The following is an 11,536-nucleotide window of genomic DNA, read 5'->3' as shown; positions in this document are numbered from 1 at the left end:
GGAAGTTGTGAAGAAGCAATAATAGTGACTATAGGCCCGACATACTATTATCGTGGATCAAGAGTTAGGAGCAATAGCCTTTTTGAAGCAAGAAAATCTTGTTTTTAAGGAATATAGACGAATCTTGACTTAAACAATGAAAATGAAAATTTTGAAAAGCACTAAACCTCGTAATCAAGAAACAAAAGCAAAAAGCACTTCTAGCCTTTACACTACTCAACCCCAATAGTAATTAATGAGCTTTTATTTTCTTCAAACTAGGGGCTCGAACTAGTTATTTAAACTATTGGGCCACTTACAACTAAACGCACTCTCTTTGTGGTGCCTGCACTATATATACGCAACATATGGGCTATCTATCTCATCAAGCCTTGCTTAGCTAACCACATTGCTCCTTGCACGTCTTCTCGTCTTTCTTGCGCAATGGCTATCTCATTTCAGGGTTCCTTCCGACTCTGTACTTGTTGATTTGACGCTATGAGTAGCTTCTATTTACGGATGGATCCGCAAGTGAGTGTCCGTTCGTTGGTTCTATGTAGCATCCTTACTGCACAGACTAAACTTTTCATATGCTGCTTTCTTGTGCAGATGAAATACCTCGGCCTATATCTGCAATCATGAAAGGCGTTTTGGTGCTCCTTGTTGTAGGAGCTTTGGATCTTCATATTGCACAGGCCGTTGACAAGCCCCTCGTATTTGCCAAGTGCGGCTCCGACAGCATCCCGCCAGGCAGCCCATTCTGGGGTAATCTGGGCACCACCCTTCACCAGTTGGCGGAGAATACGGCTTACGCAGATTACAACTTCAAAACGCAAAACGGTGGAGGAAATTGCCCTGCCTTCGGCCAGGGAACCTGTAGCAACTACTTACCCCCGGTGGCCTGCTCCAAATGCTTGGAGCACCTTTCGTATCATATTTGGTCCATATGCAATGATGCTATGAGCGCGGACGTCGAAGTTGGTGATTGCTCCCTCCGATACGATGCAGACCGCTTCTGAAAAGACGCTTCGGCTCGCATCGCCTCCGCGTTCGGCCTTCGTATAAAAGCAGTACATGTATTGTATTCATAGTGTCGTATGTGGCATATGCTGTTTCCATATCTCTGTAAATCAGAATCAGCGTATTGTATCGCGTCTCCGCGCCGGCGCAGTATTATGAATAATAACATGGTTTCTTGAGTACGACTGAGAGGCGCATTATTATGAATCACGACATCATTTCTTGAGTACCATCAGAAGCCACCTACAGTTTACACCGCGATGGTGCAGTAGCATGAATAAGGACATCGTTTCTTCAGTACTGTTAGCATCACGAAACTATACCTTGCGCCCGTAAACTTTTTTCTTGCGTTGCTTGCCCAGACGCCTTCCTCGTATCACTCGTCCGTGAACATGGGCAAAAATGAGAAATGCACCAATGAAATTCGAGAGCCCCTTTGCTCTCGAGAAGGGCCGCAGGCATTCCGACGTGGAACCACAAAATTCCTCTTTTCACACACGTCAGCAGATTATTCCTACGTGGAAGCACAAAAATGAATTTTTGATGGAGCCTTGGGAGGCCGCCTACCGGGGTTGGGAGGGTGCATATGCTTCTGATAACAAACCAACCCACGAGTCACTCATCTGATTCTTCGAGAGATCGAGGGATGGGGGGAATCATATCACATTAAATCTCTGGACTCGGGAGGAAGAAGGAAGGACTCGACCTGAGGTTTAAATCCCGTGAGGTTGTCCGCCTGCAAAAGTGGAAGGTCATTGGTTTTTGGCTTGTCTTGGTCTTACTAATGAAATTGGGCTTAAGAATCTATGCCAGTTCCACTCCAGTCTTTCATACTTTCCTCACAACATCTCCAGTTTCACTTGAGCCCTCCATACTATCCTTGTATTCTCTCTCTCTCACTCAAGTTTCCGTCCTCTTTTTCCACAGGACAGGCCCATTTAATTAATTCACCTTGTTAACAAAACTTGAACCCTCGAATTCAATACTCCAACTTAACCCTACCACCAAGCCATCTCTGAATCTTGCAAGTATTTCCCAACATTTACTATATAACAAGAACTTGTCCACACTGTCATCGAATAATCGCTCAGACAGCCACAGACATGCACATAATTATTTCCTTTTGTCCATGGACCAGTGTGAATTGGGCCTAAGTACCACCATTTCACAAGATAATTCTCCTCGCACTTAACCATTGTTATGGATAAATTTGTCTAAGGGAAAAAGGTATAAATATGAGTGTGTGTTTGTATGTGTGGCAATACTATAATAAAATATGGTGTGCATAGGGCCCCGGATTGAGGTGGCAGGGCATGACCATGTGCCACCCTTCCACATAAGAGGACCCATAAGGTGTGATGTACATAATCCATGGTAATAATATTATAAAATGTAAGGTGGCATGGCTCCTCCATGTGCCACCCCTCCACCTAGGCTGCATTTAGTGAGATATGGCTCAAAGTCCATGGGAGAAGTAATATAAAATAGGTGGAGATGGATATTATATTGGGTTTTTCCCTCCATATGGGATAGGCCCATGTGGGGGAGGTATAGAAGGTCCAAGAGAGCAAGTTAAATAATGGGGAAAGTAGGATGAGGTGGCAAGATTCCTTGTGCCAACCCTCCACTTGTCCTCCTAGAGGTTTGAACATATTATAAAATTGGGAAGAGACCAAGGGAGTATCATAGACTTGAGATATGGGGCTTGATTTATATGAAAAATTGAGGCAAAGGATTGTCGCACACAATTGAGAGTGCGTAACCGCCTAGCCTACATGGGAGACTTTTCCACACACAGCATGCATGTGGGAGGATGCATTTATTGGGAGAGACCCCCTCTTTTGGCTATAAAAGGAGGGGGCTATTCCTTGATGAGACACGCTCATTCTTGTAAAGCCACCTAGCTAGTACTTTGATTTCCCCCTTCTCTTCCTTTCAAATAAAGCATGGTCGTCTTCCCTTGATGTCACCATCTTTACATTCCTCCTCCACTCATGTATTTGCTTCTCTTCCCCCTCTCCCTTTCCCCTTGTGCCATAGTCTCCCTCTTCATTCCCTCCCCTTCTAATCCCTTTTCCCCTCCCATGATAATGTTTCACCCTCACGTTCTCCTTTCCTCTATGGCCCTTGAGCATCGCCATGCTTAGTGTCTAGCCACTTGTCTTAATTTCTTTTTCGGCTAATAGAACTGGTGTGGCTGCTGGGATCGAATTCTCCATGGCTAGTGGTGTAAAACTTGTTACTCCTACGACTAGGTGCAGCTCTACAGCCTCTTCTGTGCACAATTCTCTACTTTTGCACCTCTAAACTGTGTACCTTCCCTGTCCCTACGGCTGCAAAACCTCCCTGCTTCTGCACTTTTAGACTGCCTGCTTTCTGCTCACGGTTTCTACGTGTATTCTGGCCGGCAAATCTTCTGCTCCTATCGGTCGCATCTGTAGAACTGTAACATCTGTGCTTCTCCTGAGTTCCTATGCACGCATTCGATCCGTGCATCTACTGTGTTCACCCGCGCGACAGTTTCTGGGCTCTTGCATCTTCTGGTCGTGCACAGTTTTTCTCGTTTCGCGCATCAACTGTGTTCACCCGCGTGACAGTTTTCTAGGCTACTGTGTCTCCTGGTCGCAAATAGTTCTCCTAAGTCTCTGCAAAACTGTAACAGTAGATCCTACGCCCCCCCTCTCTCTTCTCTTTCTCTTTCTCTTTCTCCTCTCCTCTCCTCTCTTTTTATTAAAGAGTAGGATTTGAACCCAAGACCTCCCCCTTTACAAAAGGGAGACTTATCATTGGGCCAATAAGTTGGAAGTGATGAAAATGTAATGATTTTTGTTTATATATTGAAATCTCGGGAACTGTAATACTCTAACCGTGGGGAGTTTACTCTTGCTGTAAAAAGCAAAAGTACTTCATTTCATGTGCTCTATTCACATCTCCTGCTAGATCATCGATTCGAACTTTTCCAAGTCCACTTCACGGACGCACACCACACGAGGAGGGTGGATATTTATGTCACTTCTCGACGCATTTAAGGATTTGGTGTCTGGTCCTCTGCACCTTACGGCTACCAATTCACGAGATCTCTTCCTTGATCTTCATGTCGACCTTCAACGGCTGATTATCCAGTGCATTGTTCAAGGAGACGACGGGTGGGATGATACACCATGGCTGATTCAAGGTGAAGAACTATTGATACGCTGGGAGAACTTTGATTTTAATTCTACTCATTGTGCGGTGATCGAGCTACTTGCTGCTTCGGAGGTAATTAAAAGGGTGTCCTTCATCGAAGGGTGGGATGCTCCCCAAGCTTGGGAGGAGATTTGGTGCATTTGCTTGTTAATTCCTGTGGATAAGCTCGTCTTGAATGGTTTATTCTCAATCTCACTACAAAGGTTTCTAGGCCTTCGGCTATGGTTGGTGATGTTTTGACTAAGGAATCCATTTGTACCTAATCAACCTTTTGTGCCTCATTTTGAGCTTCAAGTTGTAATTCTTTTTGGTCTAAAGATAAACTATCAACAAAGGATTGCAAGTTTATTTGGTGCTGAACGTTTGGCTCAAGTGTTAAATTCTCCCCACCCTGTCCTTCTACCTATTTTGGACTACCGAGAAACTTGGGATGTTTTAGTCTTGGTGTGATGACATCTTGGATCCTTCAATTTGATGGAGCTTACAAACCTTCGACCAAGGCTACTAGCATAGGTGTGAAGCTCACTTCACCGTGTGGTGAGGAGTATTGTTATAGCAAGACCAGATGCACCTGCAAGTACTTGCAATCAAGCTGAGTACTCGGCGCTCATTTTTGGGCTACAAAAGGCACAAGAACATCACGTCAAGCAACTGGAGGTGCAAGGAGATTCTCAACTAGTGTGTGAACAAGTTAGTGGAAGGTGGAAGGTGCGGAGCAAAGGCTTGGTTCCATGACATCAACAAGCATTGGAACTTTGCAGCCAATTTGAAGAGGTAAAAATTCAGCATATCCCTCGAGCTCGAAATCTAGTTACTGATTTCTTGGCACATGAAGCTTGTACTTCAATCATGCATGATGCGAGTGGAAGCACCATCCCAACAAAGCTGCAAGCCACGAAGGAGGGTGATCATTTGTAAGGAATGCAAAGGTTGTGGTCATCATGAAACTAAGTGTTGGGCATATTTGATACGAGTTTACCGACTTTGGAAGATCATCAAAAAGGTCCTCAAGGACATTGCTCAAAAGAAGGATGCCAGACTGCACACCCCTTGAAGAAATAGCATGGTGACTACAAGAACTGGAAGAAGCTGAAGGTGATGTGCGAGCTCTCCAGCTATTGACATTTATCATGGCATTCTTGTTTACCTTGATGAACCACCTCATGCAGCGCCGTGTCTCTAACCCTCGCTTGTAAAGATGGATGTGATATCATGAGGGTTGGTCCTTTTAAGATTGTCTATGTGCTATTCTATGATGAAGATTCTTCCCGTGTAGTATTTCACAATACACCAGTCACACCCCACCCTGCCTATGTGTGCTTTGTGGATGTATCTTCACCCGATTTTCAGTTCAAGCTTCCTCTTTCTATTGTTTGTCCATAGATAAGCCTCGTCTTGCCTCTCTCTTTTCTATCTTCCAAGCATGGCTGACATTCGCATGTTTTATGGACGGGTGGAAGAAAATCCAAATGAGTATCTTATGGCCTTCAAGCACCATTGTCTTTCTCTCAACTTTCTTACTGAAGACAGATGGTTGTTGGTTCTTCCCACATTTCTAGAGGATTTGGCTCAAGTGTGGTATGAGAAGTAGGCCGAAGACATTCGCCAAAGCTGGCCAAGTTTGACAATAGCGATGATTGAGTATTTCGGCAAAGAAGAGGAGCCGGAGAATGTGTACCTGCAGATGGCAAACTTGAAGCAGTCAGAAGGTGAGATGGCAATCGATATGTGGATCGAGCGGCCGTGCTCCTGGACCGTTTAATTGCCATGCAGGAGGACAATGCCGGATTTTAAGCTGGAATGACTCAACATGTTTTGGGCTACCTTGTAGCAGGAGCAAGTGATGAACTCCGCCTTAAGCTTAAATGGGAGAATCCAGAAACTATGGTGCTAGCACATGAGATTGCTCAAAAGTTCGATAAAGTTCAGTCTGATCCCGCTTCAAAGAAGACGATTGTCCATCCGCAACCCCCTCAATTCTTGCAACAACAACCTGGGGGGTCTAACTCAGGGGCATACCCCACCACTTCATCAGGGATGTATCCACCACCTCCACCTCAAATGTATGGTTCCCCCTTAGATGCTTACCCTCAACAAGGTGTATATTCTCACCCTCTGCCTCGAAGATTTCCCCAGCCTCGCCCACGAACCCCCCTCCTTTCTACTCCCTCGGCCCCTCCAGCTAAAGAGGCCCCTCTTGCAAAAGAACCCAGAGTCAATGACCTAGCCAAGGATCTGAATGATCTTTGGCTTGAGATGGTGGGCATCAAAAGTCAAGCCAACTGCCCTCCAAGAGACCCTGCTAATGTTGTGTGCTATGAGTGCCACCAGAAGGGTCATTATCACATGGAATGTCCCAATATTCCAAGAGTGAATCTTCTAAGTGAATTAGGCTCTGAGGATTCTGATCTAGAGATCCTTGACCTCGGGAAAAGAAGTCGTACTACCTCAGACCCCTCTCTAAACCATGGGCTGGGCTGCCCCAGGATGAACGTGTCCTTCTCAGAGCCCTCAGATGCTGAGATGGCAGGCCCGCCAACAGAGAAGACTAAAAGCCCATCGGCTTAGGGCAAGAGGACTATTCAGTCATTCAGGACCTTGCTCATCGGTCTTTGAGCACCACGCTCCCTCAGCTAATAGCATTAAGCCCCAAGGTAAGACGTGAGCTGTAGCAAGGGCTCTCAACAAGGCGGAGGAAGAAAAAGGGAAAGGTATGAGAGGTATCTTCTATCTCTGAAGAAATTGATCGACACCCACATATAGTAGATGTCATCATAGATAATTGCTGTGTCAAAAATGTGTGTGTTGATGAGGGAGCTGCATGTAATATCATGGTGCCCTGAATCATGAAGAAATTGAATTTGAAATGCACAAGGCGTTCCTCCACTTGAATCAAGGTAGCAGATGGTCGACGACTCGCCACCATGGGAGCCATTGAGGATTTTCCCATCACTGTCAATGGGTTGACCACCACCGTCAATTTCTATGTAGTGGACATCGAAGATATAGGCAGGAGCTACCCAGCCATACTCGGGAGACCATGGTTGAGAAAGAGTGATGCAGTCAGCTATTGGAAGACAGGACACATGTCTTTTGGTGCTTCTAAGGAGAAGATCCCGGTGCAACCAGATGCCATGGAACTAGAAGAAGAAGAGGAGCAAGACAGTGATACTCTCTCGTCCTTGGTGTCTGAATCAATGGAAGAATCAGACGAGGGGGAGGAGTTCTCAGATGAGGAAGTTTACATGATGGGGGTGTCTCCAACCCCACCACCTACAGAAAAGTTAACAGCTAGTCCTCAACAGCTTGAATCTATGCTTTCCCCATACCTCACTCCAAGTGAGAAAGATGAGTTCTTAGAAATGTTCAAAGATTTCCCTGACCTTTTCGCAACTAGCTACCGCCACCTTCGCTATGTGACTGCCATAGAACATAAGATAGAGCTGAAGCCTGATGTGAAGCCTGTGGCTTAGAAGTATTGGAGATTAGGGCCCCTACAGACCGATGCTCTGTGCTCAGAGTTGCAGAAACTTGTAGAAGCTGGGTTTACTATTCCAGTTCACAATACTGAATGTGTTTCACTAGTGGTAGTCACCCCAAAGAAAAACAACAAGTGGCGGGTCTGCATCGACTATAAGAAACTCAATGCGGCCACCAAGAGGGACCATCATCCTCTTCCCTTTCAAGACCTCATTCTTGAGAAGGTAAGTGGTCATGAGATATATACTTTCTGTGATGGTTACTCTGGGTTTTATCAAATCAGAATTGCCAAAGAAGATGTGCTTAAAACCACATTTGCCACACCCTGGGGGACATTTGCATTCAAGGTAATGCCATTTGGCCTCACCAATGCTCCTGCTACCTTTCAAAGATTTATGCAAATGGTATTTGCTCCTTATTTGGGGGATTTCTTGGAGGTGTTTTTAGATGATTTTTGTATATTCTCGTCACATAAGGAGCACGTCATGAAGGTTAGGTTGGCCTTCCAAAGGGTCAATGATGGGAATGGCAGTCTCAACCCTGAGAAATGCACCATTGGAGCCACTCAAGGGAGGTTACTGGGACATATTGTCTCATCTAAGGGCATCAAGCCTAACCCCGACAAGGTAGAAGCTACCCTCAAGCTCTCCCCACCAACAACCAAATGTCAGGTACGCTCATTAGTTAATTAATTAACTAGTTGGTTAATTGGTTAACAAGTTAATTAGTTAGCTAGTCAATTAGTTTATTAGCTAACTAATTTATTAGTTTATTAGTTTATTAGTCTACTAATTGTGTGTGTGTAACTAGTTAATTAGTCAATTATTATTTTAGATTATTAGTAGCTAGCTAACTAATTACTCAAACGAAATGTTGAAGATAGTCTTCGGCCAGTTCATTGACTAGTTATCTAGTTAATTAGTTAGCTTAATAACTAATTAGTTTATTAATTGTGTGTGTGTGTGTATGTAACTACATTATTAGTTAAATAACTAGTTAATATGTTAATCAGTGAATTAATTAATATGTTAATTAATTAATTAACTAATATGTTAACTAAATAGTTCATATGTTAATTAGTTAGTTAACTAATAAAACAATAAACTAAGGTTATCATGTAAAAATTCAGAAACCCTACTTGTCCTCCTCATCCTCTATGACCTCCTCCTCAAATCTTTTAATCCTCCTCCTCCACTGCTTCTTGGCTCTGCTACTCCTCGCCCTCTGGGCAACACCTCTTCCTCACCCATGTGCTCGAACTAGACTTTAGTACCTTCTCTTGCATGCTCATGTGCTTGCAACTCATCTGCTTCTCTCCTCAATGCTCATCATGCAAGATGGTGCCAAGTAGCCATCACACTCAGCCTTGAGCCATCATGCAACCACTAGATCATCTGCTCTACATGCTCCTGGATCGTCTTCATTTTTTAAAATCCACGGAGTATAGCCACCAAATGCTGGGTAACTAGTGGATTAGAGGTGATTAGGCTTCATGAGTTACTTCAACAATTGTAGCCATGGAAGGAGTATAGTACAAGCTCAGGGATTTTGAGCCCCAAATACCCCAAACGGTCACAGGGTGCAGGTTCTAGCTACAAGTTGCCACAAAATGTGGTTTGTGCGGTTAATTTCCTCACAGAGGTCAAGCTACAAATAGCCCAAGGTCAGCCTCGCCACTCCAGGTGTTGATCCTCATGTAGGGGGTTTGATCCCCAAATGCTTAGAGCTTGGAGGTGCGAGGCTATCATAAGCGCTATTTGGGACCCGATTAGGAGCACCTCCTAATGCCAAGTTTGTCCCAAGTGCTCTTATATGGTTAGCACAAGTGCTATTTCTGACACTAGGGAGAGATGGAAAGGATAGAAAATATATATGCATTAGCACACTAGAGGCCCAAGAGCCTTCTTAATGTAAAGACACAGAGTGCTAAAAGGAAAAGGGTTGGCCCTCCCTTCAAAAGGCGACATGTATAAAAGGCCAAACGGTTGTTGACCTTGGTCTTCATTGTCTTTCGTAATCTACCCATTGCACAAGGCTTCAAGCTTAACTTGGAGCCTTTTAGTTGAGGAATGAGGAAGGAAGTGTGAGTTGGAAGGAAAAGAGACCAAAAACTGTCATTTCATGTTGTAGAGAATTTTTGAGGTTAAGAAGCTTGTTTTTGAGGTTTGTTTGACTTTTGAAATGATAGGAAGGTAGTTGCTCAAATTACTAAGCTATGTATGTTGATAAATCTCACAAAAAACAACCAGGAATGATGAATCAAGCTGAATTTCAAAGTTGTTTTGTGTGTTAACAATCACCCCTCAAGAAATCTTTCATTTTGGCACTCAAATGTTGCTTTTGTTTCAAGTTTTTTGCATTGACTCGGTAGATAGGTAGTATAGCATCCCCCTAGCACAAAAAATTTGAACGAAAACCCCAAATCTGTCAAAAATCATCAAAAAATTAGTTGGCAACATAGCCCATTTCTATCCCCATGGGTTGGTGGCTTAGCATTATCCCACCAACCGTCGCCATAGCGGTATCCTGTTGGTCAAATGTTGTTGACCCATGGCAATAGCGCCTATTCCCATGACCTAACTTGTGACCATGGTCTAACCCACTGCCCTAATTAATGCATGTCAGAGTTAGCTATCTTGCTGGTCTGACAGTCAATGACTCATGGCCTTAGTGCTACCCCTACAAGCACCGCTATAATATTATCCCACCCATCGATGTCTTCAGTTATCCCCATGCCCGTGGCCATATTTGTATCCTATCGATGTGATATCCCATCGACCAACACGTTAAGCTCATCCCCGTGACCATTGCCATCTTGCTACCCCACGCCCATTGTCATACTGGTATCCCACCGACCAGTGTGTTAAGTTATCCCTCTGACAGTTTTCTTAGCTCATCCCTACAATAGTGGGGATACCACCTATGTCCCATCCTACCAACACGTGGCACTACCTATCCCATCGATCAACACATTAGGCAGAAAATGCAAGACCCCTCAGGTCTGAGGGCTTCCGAAGCCCCCTTCACTAATTTGGCCTCTCCCAACTCTCATGCTCCTTTTGTAGCATCCAGGTTAAGAGGTACATTCTCCAACATGTTTGGACGTTTAGGCCAGAGTCAATAGACATGGAGAACCCCTTCACCGGCATGTTAATAGGAAGGGAAGGTCAGCAACAACCAGCTCTTGAAACATAGATAGGTACTGAAACCACCTTTCAAGACCCAGGACCCTCCTTCTTTGCAAGGAACCCTCAATGGGAATGCATGGATGATGAAGATACATGGATGAGGGACTTCCCAGTACAAGACCCTAACTGAGGAGATGTGAGAAGCTCTCAAGGAGGGACGTCTTATGAACCCCCAACCTTCCCTGTTCCACTGACCTTCGCCAACTATGTGGCCCCACAAGTTCCACCCTATCGCTCATTGCATGGAACCTCCATGCCAATGCCCCATGACCCACCCTCTCCATGAGTCCAACCATATCCACCCGCATCTGTTGCTCTAATGAATGTTGGCCTTGGTGCATCTGCCCCAATGCTGGTACCAATAACTCAATGGATTCCACAACCAAGGCCATAGCTTAAGGCCACCCCAACACCCTGTTAGGCCCACGATGGTGTCGCCTCCACAACTACCCAAACAGTTCTAACAGATGAGGCAATTCACATCCTAGTGAATGCCCTAGGAAGGGGGCCCACACCACCTCCACCCGCTGCCCCAGTTGTCCTTGCAAGGATCACGAATCCCTCAAGGAGCCAAACCCATAGCCATCTCCAAGTTAATGAACAAATTCCTTGGGGAAGGAGACTCGGTCTCCCACATGGAGCAATTTGAGAAGATATGTGAAGCCTTTGGAGCTCCCAGAGAT

At 44.8% G+C, this 11,536-nt stretch overlaps 1 pseudogene; it reads left to right on the top strand.

The window, feature by feature from the left end:
- The first annotated feature begins 423 nt into the window (after positions 1–423).
- Positions 424–998, top strand: LOC147897988 (antifungal protein ginkbilobin-like protein pseudogene; annotated as a pseudogene).
- Positions 999–11,536: the final 10,538 nt, after the last annotated feature.

This window comes from Dipteris shenzhenensis, chromosome 10, assembly GCF_047967505.1.
Source record: "Dipteris shenzhenensis isolate YYH24624 ecotype China chromosome 10, Dip_SZ_1.0, whole genome shotgun sequence".
NCBI classification, from domain to species: domain Eukaryota; kingdom Viridiplantae; phylum Streptophyta; class Polypodiopsida; order Gleicheniales; family Dipteridaceae; genus Dipteris; species Dipteris shenzhenensis.
This window is presented reverse-complemented; position numbering and strand designations above follow the sequence as displayed.